Raw genomic sequence first — 9,608 nt, 5'->3', positions numbered from 1 at the left:
CTGTGTTCCTCGACTAAATCCAAGTTGAGGGTGAGTTGTTTGTCATTTTCACTTTGAATGTAGTTCTGGACTCGGAATGTTGCTTGCTCGAGCTCAACAGGGACAACCGCCTCTGTGCCAAAGGCAAGTGAGAATGGAGTTTCTCCTGTTGAAGTCCGATATGAAGTGCGATATGACCAAAGAACTTGGGGTACAAATTCTGGCCAACAGCCTTTAGCTTTGTCCAAGCTGGTTTTCAAAGTGCGCTTGATTATTTTGTTGATGGCTTCAACTTGTCCATTAGACTGGGGATGAGCTGGAGAGGCAAAGCATAAGTTGATGTTGAACTTAGAGCAGAACAACCTGAACTTCTTGTTGTCAAACTGTCGCCCATTGTCAGTGACTATCGCATTGGGAATGCCGAATCTACAAAGGATGTTCTTCCACACAAAGTCTTCTATCTTTGCCTCAGTAATGGTTGCCAAGGGTTCTACTTCGGCCCACTTTGTGAAGTAGTCCACTGCAACGACTGCGTAACAGACTTTGCCCTTCCCTGCCGGCATTGGGCCGATCAAATCAAGTCCCCACTGGGCGAAGGGCCAAGGGCTGATCATAGGAGTAAGAGGCTCTGGAGGGGAATGAGGAATAGTTGCATATCGTTGACATTTGTCACATGAGCGGGATACTTTGATGGCATCCTGGTGGAGTGTTGGCCAGTAATATCCTTGGCGAAAAGTCTTGTGTGCTAGGGACCGAGATCCAGCATGATCTCCACAGACTCCCTCATGTATTTCCCGAAGGACGATTTCCGCCTCGGCAGGCGTAAGACACCTTAAGTATGGCAGGCTAAAACCTCGCTTATAGAGTTGATCATTGATGATCAGGTAGCGGGTAGACTTGTATCGAATTTGCTTAGCCTGGACTTTATCATTTGGGAGGGTGCCATGAGCAAGGAAATTATAGATCGGGGTGATCCAACTATCCCCCTGTTGTAAGTTGCATACTTCTGCGGCCATGGTGCTTGGTGTTGCCAACAGTTCGACATGAATTTTTCTTCCAATCTTGTCTTCCACAGCTGAGGCGAGGCGAGCCAGGGCGTCTGCATGACTGTTTGCCGCTCGAGGAACTTGGGTGATCTGGTAGTGGAAGTGTTTGAGCAAAAGTTGTGTTTGCGCAAGATATGCTGCCATGGAGCTGTCCTTAGCATCAAAGTTGTTGGTAACCTGGTTGACCACTAATTGGGAGTCACTGAAAATATCAATTTGTTTAACCCCGAGGTGTTTGGCCAAACGTAATCCTGCCAGAAGGGCTTCATACTCGGCCTCATTGTTTGATGCCTTGAATTTGAAACGAAGAGCATACTCCATTGCTACTTTGTCGGGCGTAGTCAAGACTAGTCCCGCTCCACAGCCCTGTTGGTTGGATGAGCCATCAACATACAGACTCCAAGCTGAGGTCGTTGATTCTACCTTCTGAGCTTCCGGGGGTAATGAAGCCACTGCTTCAGGTGTAGAAGCAATGTTAACCGGATATGTGAAGTCGGCAATGAAATCTGCTACTGCTTGACCTTTTTCGGCTGGTTTTGGTTGGTAGGAGATGTCAAACTCACCCAATGCTATCGCCCATTTGATCATTCGCCCAGACGTGTCAGGACTCTGGAGTATCTGTCGAAGAGGGTGATTGGTAAGCACGATGATGGCGTGTGCTTGGAAATAAGGGCGAAGTTTCCGAGCAGACATGACCAATGCTAGAGCTAATTTCTCAATGTTGGAGTATCGTGTCTCCGCATCTTGTAGGGCTTTGCTAGCGTAGTAGACAGGTCGCTCAATATTCCCATCCTTTCGAATGAGAACGGAACTTACGGCTGAAGCTGATACCGATAGGTAGATAATGAGAATGTCTCCTACCTCGGGCTTGGAGAGTAGAGGGGCTTTACTCATGTACTCCTTGAGGTTTTTGAATGTCTCGGCACATTCATCAGTCCATGTAATGTACTTCCTACTTCCCTTAAGTGCTTTAAAAAAGGGAGCACATTTGTCTGTGGCCTTAGAAATGAACCTGGTTAAGGCTGCCACCTTGCCAGTAAGGCTCTGGATGTCCTTTGCAGTTACCGGTTCCTTCATGTCGAGGATTGCTTTGATCTTCTCGGGATTAGCTTCAATGCCTCGTTGGCTAATCATGAAACCTAAGAATTTGCCAGAGCCTACGCCGAAGGCACATTTGTTGGGGTTTAACCTCATTCGATACCTCTTCAAAATAGTGAAAGTTTCAGATAGGTTGGTGATGTGTTGGTCAGCATGTTTGCTCTTGACTAACATATCATCAACGTAAACTTCCATGCTCTTCCCAATCTGCTCGGCGAACATTGAGTTGACTAGTCTCTGATAAGTCGCTCCTGCATTCTTTAGGCCGAAAGGCATGACTTTATAGCAGTATAGTCCTCTGTCGGTAGTGAAGGCTGTGTGTTCTTGATCCGAAGGGTTCATGAGGATTTGGTTGTATCCTGAGTAAGCATCCATGAAGCTCAGGAGTTCACACCCGGCCGTAGAGTCTATAAGTCTGTCAATAAGAGGAAGAGGGAAGCTATCTTTCGGACACCCTTTGTTTAGGTCGGTGTAGTCAACACACATTCTCCACAAGACCTTTTGAAGCAAAAGACTTTCTTTGGTCGGATTTTTCTTAACAAGGACCACATTTGCTACCCATGTCGGGTAATTGACTTCGCGGACAAAGCCTATGCCTTTGAGTTTTTCAACTTCTGCTTTCATTGCCTCGTATCGTTCAGCGTCATAAGATCTTCGCTTCTGTCTCACCGGCTTGATCTTGGGGTCAATACTCAAACGATGACAGATGACATCGGGAGAGATGCCTGGCATGTCCTCGTATGACCAGGCGAAGACTTCAGTGTTCTCTTTCAAAAAAGATATCAATGCTAACCGAAGGGGTGGTGACAATGTGGTGCCAATCTTCACCATGCGATCTGGATAATCTCTTGAGATAGGTACCTTATCCAACTCTTCAGCAGGTTGGGCTTGCTGGGTGAAAGAGTCATCTCGAGGATCATCGGGTTGATTGTTGCTATCAGGAAGATCCAAGTTCGCTTCATCTAGGCTGGTCTTTGTGACTTGGTCATGTACAGACAGGGTTTCCTTGGGTCCGGGCAAGTGTTCTTGCTTAACTGAAGTGTTGTAACATGATCGTGCACTAAGCTGATCTCCTCTGATGTAGCCGTTGCCATGGGGGGTTGGAAATTTCATCAACAGCATATGCGTGGATACCATAGCCTTGAGATCATTGATGCCTGTGCGCCCAAAGATGACATTGTATGCCGTTGGGCAGTCAACCACTAGGAAGTTAGTGGTAATGGTAGCCGTGTAAGGGCCTGTACCAATAGTAAAGGGTAAATGTATGCTCCCTAAGGGTTGCACGATATCACCGGAGAAGCTTATCAGAGGAGAAATCGAGCGATCGAGCAAGTGTTCAGCTACACTGAGCGCCCTGAAAGCTTCGGCAAACATGATATTGACCGAAGCCCCTGTGTCTACGAGGATTCGTCGAACATCAAAGTTGGCTATGTGAGCCTCCACGATCAATGGGTCGTTATGAGGGTAGATGATGCCTCTTTCTTCCTCAGGGTAGAAACATATCGGATCCCAGTTAGGTTTTTGATACTTCCCTCCCCTGATGTCTTCCACGTGAAACACTTGGTGACCAGGCCTCAGACTTCGTTCACTGTTTTTCATGGCCCTATTGGAAGATTCAGATATGGGTGTGCCGCCGCTTATGGAATATATGACATTCACCTGGCGTTGGTTACGGTTATCCTTTTGAGGGTGAAGAAGGAATTGATCAATTTTTCCTTCTCGTGCCAAAGCTTCAATACGATCACGGAGGATGATACATTTCTCGCTATCATGGCCGTTATGCTCATGGTAGCAACAAAACGTGCCCGCGTTATTCGGGGGCGTGTAATCTGGGTGCCTCGGCTTTGGTTTTGGTATCAGGTGAGCTATGCTGGGGTAAATGGCCGCGCATGTGGCATTCAAGGGCGTGTATGTCTCATACCTTGGGGTAGGGGGTATCTTGACGCGGGTTTGACCCACTGCATTGACTGCCTGGGGGCGAGCGTTATTGTGGCGATACCCTTGGTTATCGGGATAGTGTCCCTTACTCTTTTTACTGAAAGGAGAGTGGTGAGGATGGAAATCCTTCCTCTTGCCTTGAAATTGATATGTCTGTTGATTCGGTGAAGCATTATGCAAGGCATGGGGAGGTGCCACTGCTGTTTGGGAAGTCGAGGTCTTCTCATTTAGGTGAGTCTGGCTTCCACCTCCCACTTGTTGATAAAGGATGGTTGTAGGGGGTTTCCCCTGATATGTCTTTGCCTCGGCGGAGGCATGGTTATAAGCCTGCGCCATCACCTCAGAGTAAGTCTTCCAAGTATTGGCATTGATCATGTATTTAAAGAAACAATCACGTAGGCCTGCCGTGAAGGCTTTGAGGGCAGTCTTGTCATCTGCCTCGGCACACCGGGAGTATTCATGGCTGAAGCGGCCAGCATACATACGTAATGACTCGTCTGGCTTCTGGCGGATAGTGTACAAGTCATCTGCAGAGTGCAAGCGATCGGTTTGGAAAATGTGTTGGGAAACAAATAGTTTCCTCAATTCCTCAAATGAGTCTACCGTCTCAGGTGTAAGACGACAATACCAATTTAGAGCTCCACCAGAGAGGGTGGAGGGGAAGAGAAGACATCGCTCTTCGTCGGTGTGCATCCGGTATGCCATGGTGGACTCAAAGAGGTTAAGGTGCTCAATCGGGTCCTCTTTTCCAGTATAAAGTTGCAAGCCAAGCTTTTGCTTTGTCTTTGCTTGAAGGGGGGTGTTGAGGATCCTCCTTGTAAGAGGGCCAGGCCTGGGTTGGTTCCAGTCAGGTATTTCAGCCTGACGTTCAGCCTTCAACTTGTTTACTTCCTCAAGAAGTTGTAGGACAAGGGGGTCCTGAGCGGAGTTATGTGTCACTGGAGCTTTCTTTCGTAAATCTCCATCTCCTCTTGGAATTAGGAAGGTTTGATCAAGGGCATGTGATTTTTCCCTGGACTCGCTGTACTGGCTTCCAGGGTATGTCTGTCGGAACACCTCTGAGTCCCCTGTACCCTCATGTCTCTCTGGGACTTGTTGCCCCTTCCCCAAATTGGTGGCTGGCTTGGGCCGTGGCAGGGGACCGAGTCTCTCAGAAATCCTTGGGTCATTAATCTTTGAGCTTATATGGATGGAATTCTCTCGACGTTGCTTCAGGAAATCCCGACAATCGCGAAAGACGGCTTTCGATCCTTCTGCCCCTTCAGTAAAGAGGTGTCTCCCTCCACTTCTCATGGTTCGGGTCGAAGCAACTGGGTTAAGAGAAGCCTCATGTTGATTATCAAGTCGAGGGGTAATCTGTTCCCTATCAGGGATATCTATGTCGAATGCATGTGACCCTCCATGTTGGAGGGCACCCAGTTGATGGTTGACTTCCACGGGGGCAACAAGCTCGCGTGTCTGAGCTTGCCTAGCTTCGTGGAGTGTCTCGAAGAGCTTCTCATATTGCTCCTGGAGGACCTCATTCCTTATTGCTATCTTGTTGTTCTGAGCTTCCAACTCATCGACTTTAGCTTGAAGAAGAACTCGTTTTCCTTCCTTCTTTCGTTGTTTCGCACTATGTGCAAGGGGGGTGTCATTCTGTGTGCTGTGGCTTCCTTCGCTTCCCATGTTGGAGAGGGATGCCTGGTCAAAAGAAAGTGTACGAATGATAGAAACCAGCTTGACACAGCTGAAGAGAGTAGGAATAAGTGTCGTTTCCCACAGACGGCGCCAAATGTTGATGCACAAAATCAGCGAAGACTTTGGTACAACAGAAAGTGTCAGGTTTTGTGACCTTCGCTTGGTTGCTTCGGTCACTAGTGAGGATAAGTACGTAAATGAATAGAGACAGAGAAGCAAACACAGGATGTACGTGGTTCACCCAGATTGGTTACGTCCACGGAGTAGAGGAGTTCTTATTAGTAGTGAAGGGCTTACACAAGTACAAGGGATCAAGCTCTCAATTTAGTGAGTTCTTGTGAATGATTTAACACAAATGGCATTAGGCAATATTGTGGGGGAATGACCCCTATTTATAGAAAAACTTGTAGCTTTGTCACATTGACATGTGTCATGTTGTGATTGGTTCTTGATGTCGACACGTGCTGCGCTCTGATTGGCTTCTAATCTTGACACGTGTCGAGTAGTGATTGGCCTCCTGGTCGGAGGGGAACTCTTCCTTGACAGTATAGCGTTGGCCGGTGCTCGGTAGTTTCGGGATTGGTCAAGTATGGTACAAACAAAATTAAAAGGTAACATCATCCCACGTTATGGGTCTACTAGTTATGTTTCAAAAATCTGACTGTATATCTCGTAGGTTATCCCTCAAAGGTCATCTCTAACAAAAATAAAAATAATACGAAAGTTGAGCCCAAAATACAGATTTTCGAATTAATACGGGTAATGAGAACATCATCCCACTTTATGGGTCTAAGAGTTATTTTTTCCAAAATCTGAGTGTACATCTCATAGGTCATCCCTCAAAGACCATCAGTGCCATAAATAACAAAACAATATGAAACTTTTAGACCCTTGAATTAAAATAAAAGAGCGCAAAATATAGAGTTTCGAAATAATACGGGTAATGAGAACATCTGTGACAGCCCATCTCGATTGTGTATATTATTTTATCCTTGAGAGCATGGAAATTTCTATTATGCCCTTTAATCGTTAAGTTGTGTGTATGTGTATAGGCTAAGGTTTTGGACCAATTAGTTCTATTCCTAATTAATTGGACCCAATTAGAACTAAAAGACTTAAGGTTTTGTTTGATTGGCTGCAAAATGAACCACACACACACACCCATACCAAACCGTTGACTCTCTCTCTCTCTTCCCTCTCGGATTTCTTCAATTGTCCATACAACTGTATGGAGAACTCTCAAATTTACCTTGATGTGCACGAATCGACGTTGAGAAGGTTGTTCTTGTGTTCTCTGTGAGTCCAGGAGCTCATCCATGCCCTTAGTTCGACATGAGAACTTGTCAAATGTAAGAACCAAAAAACCCCGTTTTGGTGCACTGTTCACTCGACATGTTCGCGGAGGTTTCAGGTAGTTTTGAGACTTAGAAAGGTTCTATTCTTGCTTTTCTAGCACCTTGGATTAATTTTGGAAGAGTTTTGACGTAGAAATGCTCTGGTTTTATGAGTTGCAGGGTGACCGAATTATTGTGACTTATTCCGGTGAGATTCCGGTGGATTTCAGACTTATAAGTGGTAAGGATGTGTTCCTTTTGTCCTAAGCTTCATTTTAGTATAAAATTCGTGAATTTTGGTTAAGAATTGAAGAAGATATCACGATTAGAAGATTTTCTAGAAACCGGCAATCGCAACCAAGGAAGAAGGTGGAGAATATTTCGTCAAAGTTGACAGAATATTCTAACGGCTTCAGGTATATTTAACGGCATATTCTATATTTTAACGGAATATTCCCTAACGCGGGTAGGGAATTCGTCAATGTGCCAGGCACGTGCTTGCGCGTGGGCCGTGTTTCTGGCCATGCCTTGGCCGGCACATGGGTTGTCGGAAAAGTTTTCTAAAAATATGGGGATGTTCCTGAGGTTGAGTAGATCACGGTGGTATATTCATATACCCCAATTGAGCAATGTATGAGAAGTTATTACCTAGTTTTGTTTATGTGCTTAAAAATAACGTTTAAATAGTTGTTTCATATATAGGTGAGACCTATCGTGAGGACGAGCGCAGTCAAGCAAGGTTCGGGGGTTACGACCCTTCCACATATCAGTGAGTGTGCTTTTGGTTTTCAGTATATATATACATACTTCGTATTTTCCCAATAAAACTTAATTAAATGGTTTGATACTTTCAAATGCCATGTCAAATGCTCTTTATGTTTAATTGTGCATTATTATGGTTATATATATATATTGTTGCTTGACGATGTGGATGTTCAGGTAAGCAAAGGTGAGTATATTGATGGTAGTGAATATATTAGTGCTGAGATGCATTTTGAGCTATTTATCCTGCATCCCGATGTTAGTGCTTCGCTCGAGGATAGGGCCTAGCCTTCACGTGATCGTTCACCTCCCGCACCACACGTTCACCTTGGATCCAAGGCAGGTGCCAGCCTATCGTACATACCACTTTAGGTGGTTTCGACTCGTAGGTGACTTGCGATACTTCGCACAATCTTCACGTGACTGTAGCACTTGAGCATATTTATTTACACCTAGCCTATCGTATAGACCACATTAGGTGGTTCCGACTCGTGTGCAGAATTTGATTGATGAGTTGTGGACCTAACCGTACAGGTCACTTTAGGTGACTTCAGCTAGTTTACTATTTCATATTGATTTATTGCACCTTGCTTACTTATTTCATTATGAGATTTGACATGCTATATTCGGTGGATTGCTATTTTGAATATGCTTTGAAATATAATCATATCTACTATTTTCAGATAATTATACAGGTTTTACGACAAAGGGTTACTACTTTTGATAGTGAAATGGTTTAGAAAAGCTTTGTTTTTGCCCACTCATACTTTCTGTTTTGTGCCCCTCCAGGTTTTAGGTAAGAGTGCTCGTTGGTGGCTCAAGAGGATTTCACGGCAGCTCTGACAGATTATCGCTAAAGTAGGACCATTTTTAGTATTGTATAATGAGTATTCGTCCTGCTGGACTGCACTTAGGCTACATGCGTTCTGGTTATGTATAGTCACTTCTATTATCGCACTTTCACCTTATCTCATCTAGTGTTTTAGTCCGTTGGTTTTTATTTATTCGAATTTCTTATATCATTATTGCTTCCGCATTGTGCACATGACTACGTCACCCTCACGTAACGGCCAGCATGCCTCGATATTAGGTTGGGGTGTGTCAACATCATCCCACTTTATGGGTCTACGAGTTATGTTTCAAAAATCCAACTATATGTCACCCCTCTGCCCAAAATAATAAGAATACGAAACTTTTATACCCTAGAATTGAAAGGAAGGAGCCTGAAATATAGATTTTTGAATTAATATGGGTAATGAGAACATCATCCAACTATATGGGTCAATGAGTTATGTTTCAAAAATCCGACTGTACACCTTATAGGTATCCCTTAAAGATCAGCTCTACCAAAAATAAAAAGAATACGAAACTTTTAGACCCTTGAATTGAAAGAAAAGAGCCCAAATACAGATTTTCGAATTAATATGTGTAACGAGAACATCATCCCACTTTATGGGTCTGTGAGTTATGTTTCAAAAATCTGATTGTGCATCTCATAGGTCATCCCTTAAAGATTATTTCTGCCAAAAATCAAAGGAGTAAGAAGGTTTTAGACCCTTGAATTGAGAGAAAAGAGCCCGAAATACAGACTCTTGAATTAATACGGGTAATGAGAACATCATCTCATTTTATGGGTCTACGAGTTATGTTTAAAAAATCCAACTGTACATCTCATAGGTCATAGCACAAAGATCATCTTTGCCAAAAATAAAAAGAATTCGAAAGTTCGAGACCCTTGAATTGAAAGAAAAAAGCTCGAAATATATATTTT

The sequence above is a fragment of the Malus sylvestris genome, chromosome 15 (assembly GCF_916048215.2).
Source record: "Malus sylvestris chromosome 15, drMalSylv7.2, whole genome shotgun sequence".
In the NCBI taxonomy this organism is placed as follows: Eukaryota; Viridiplantae; Streptophyta; class Magnoliopsida; order Rosales; family Rosaceae; genus Malus; species Malus sylvestris.
This window is presented reverse-complemented; position numbering follows the sequence as displayed.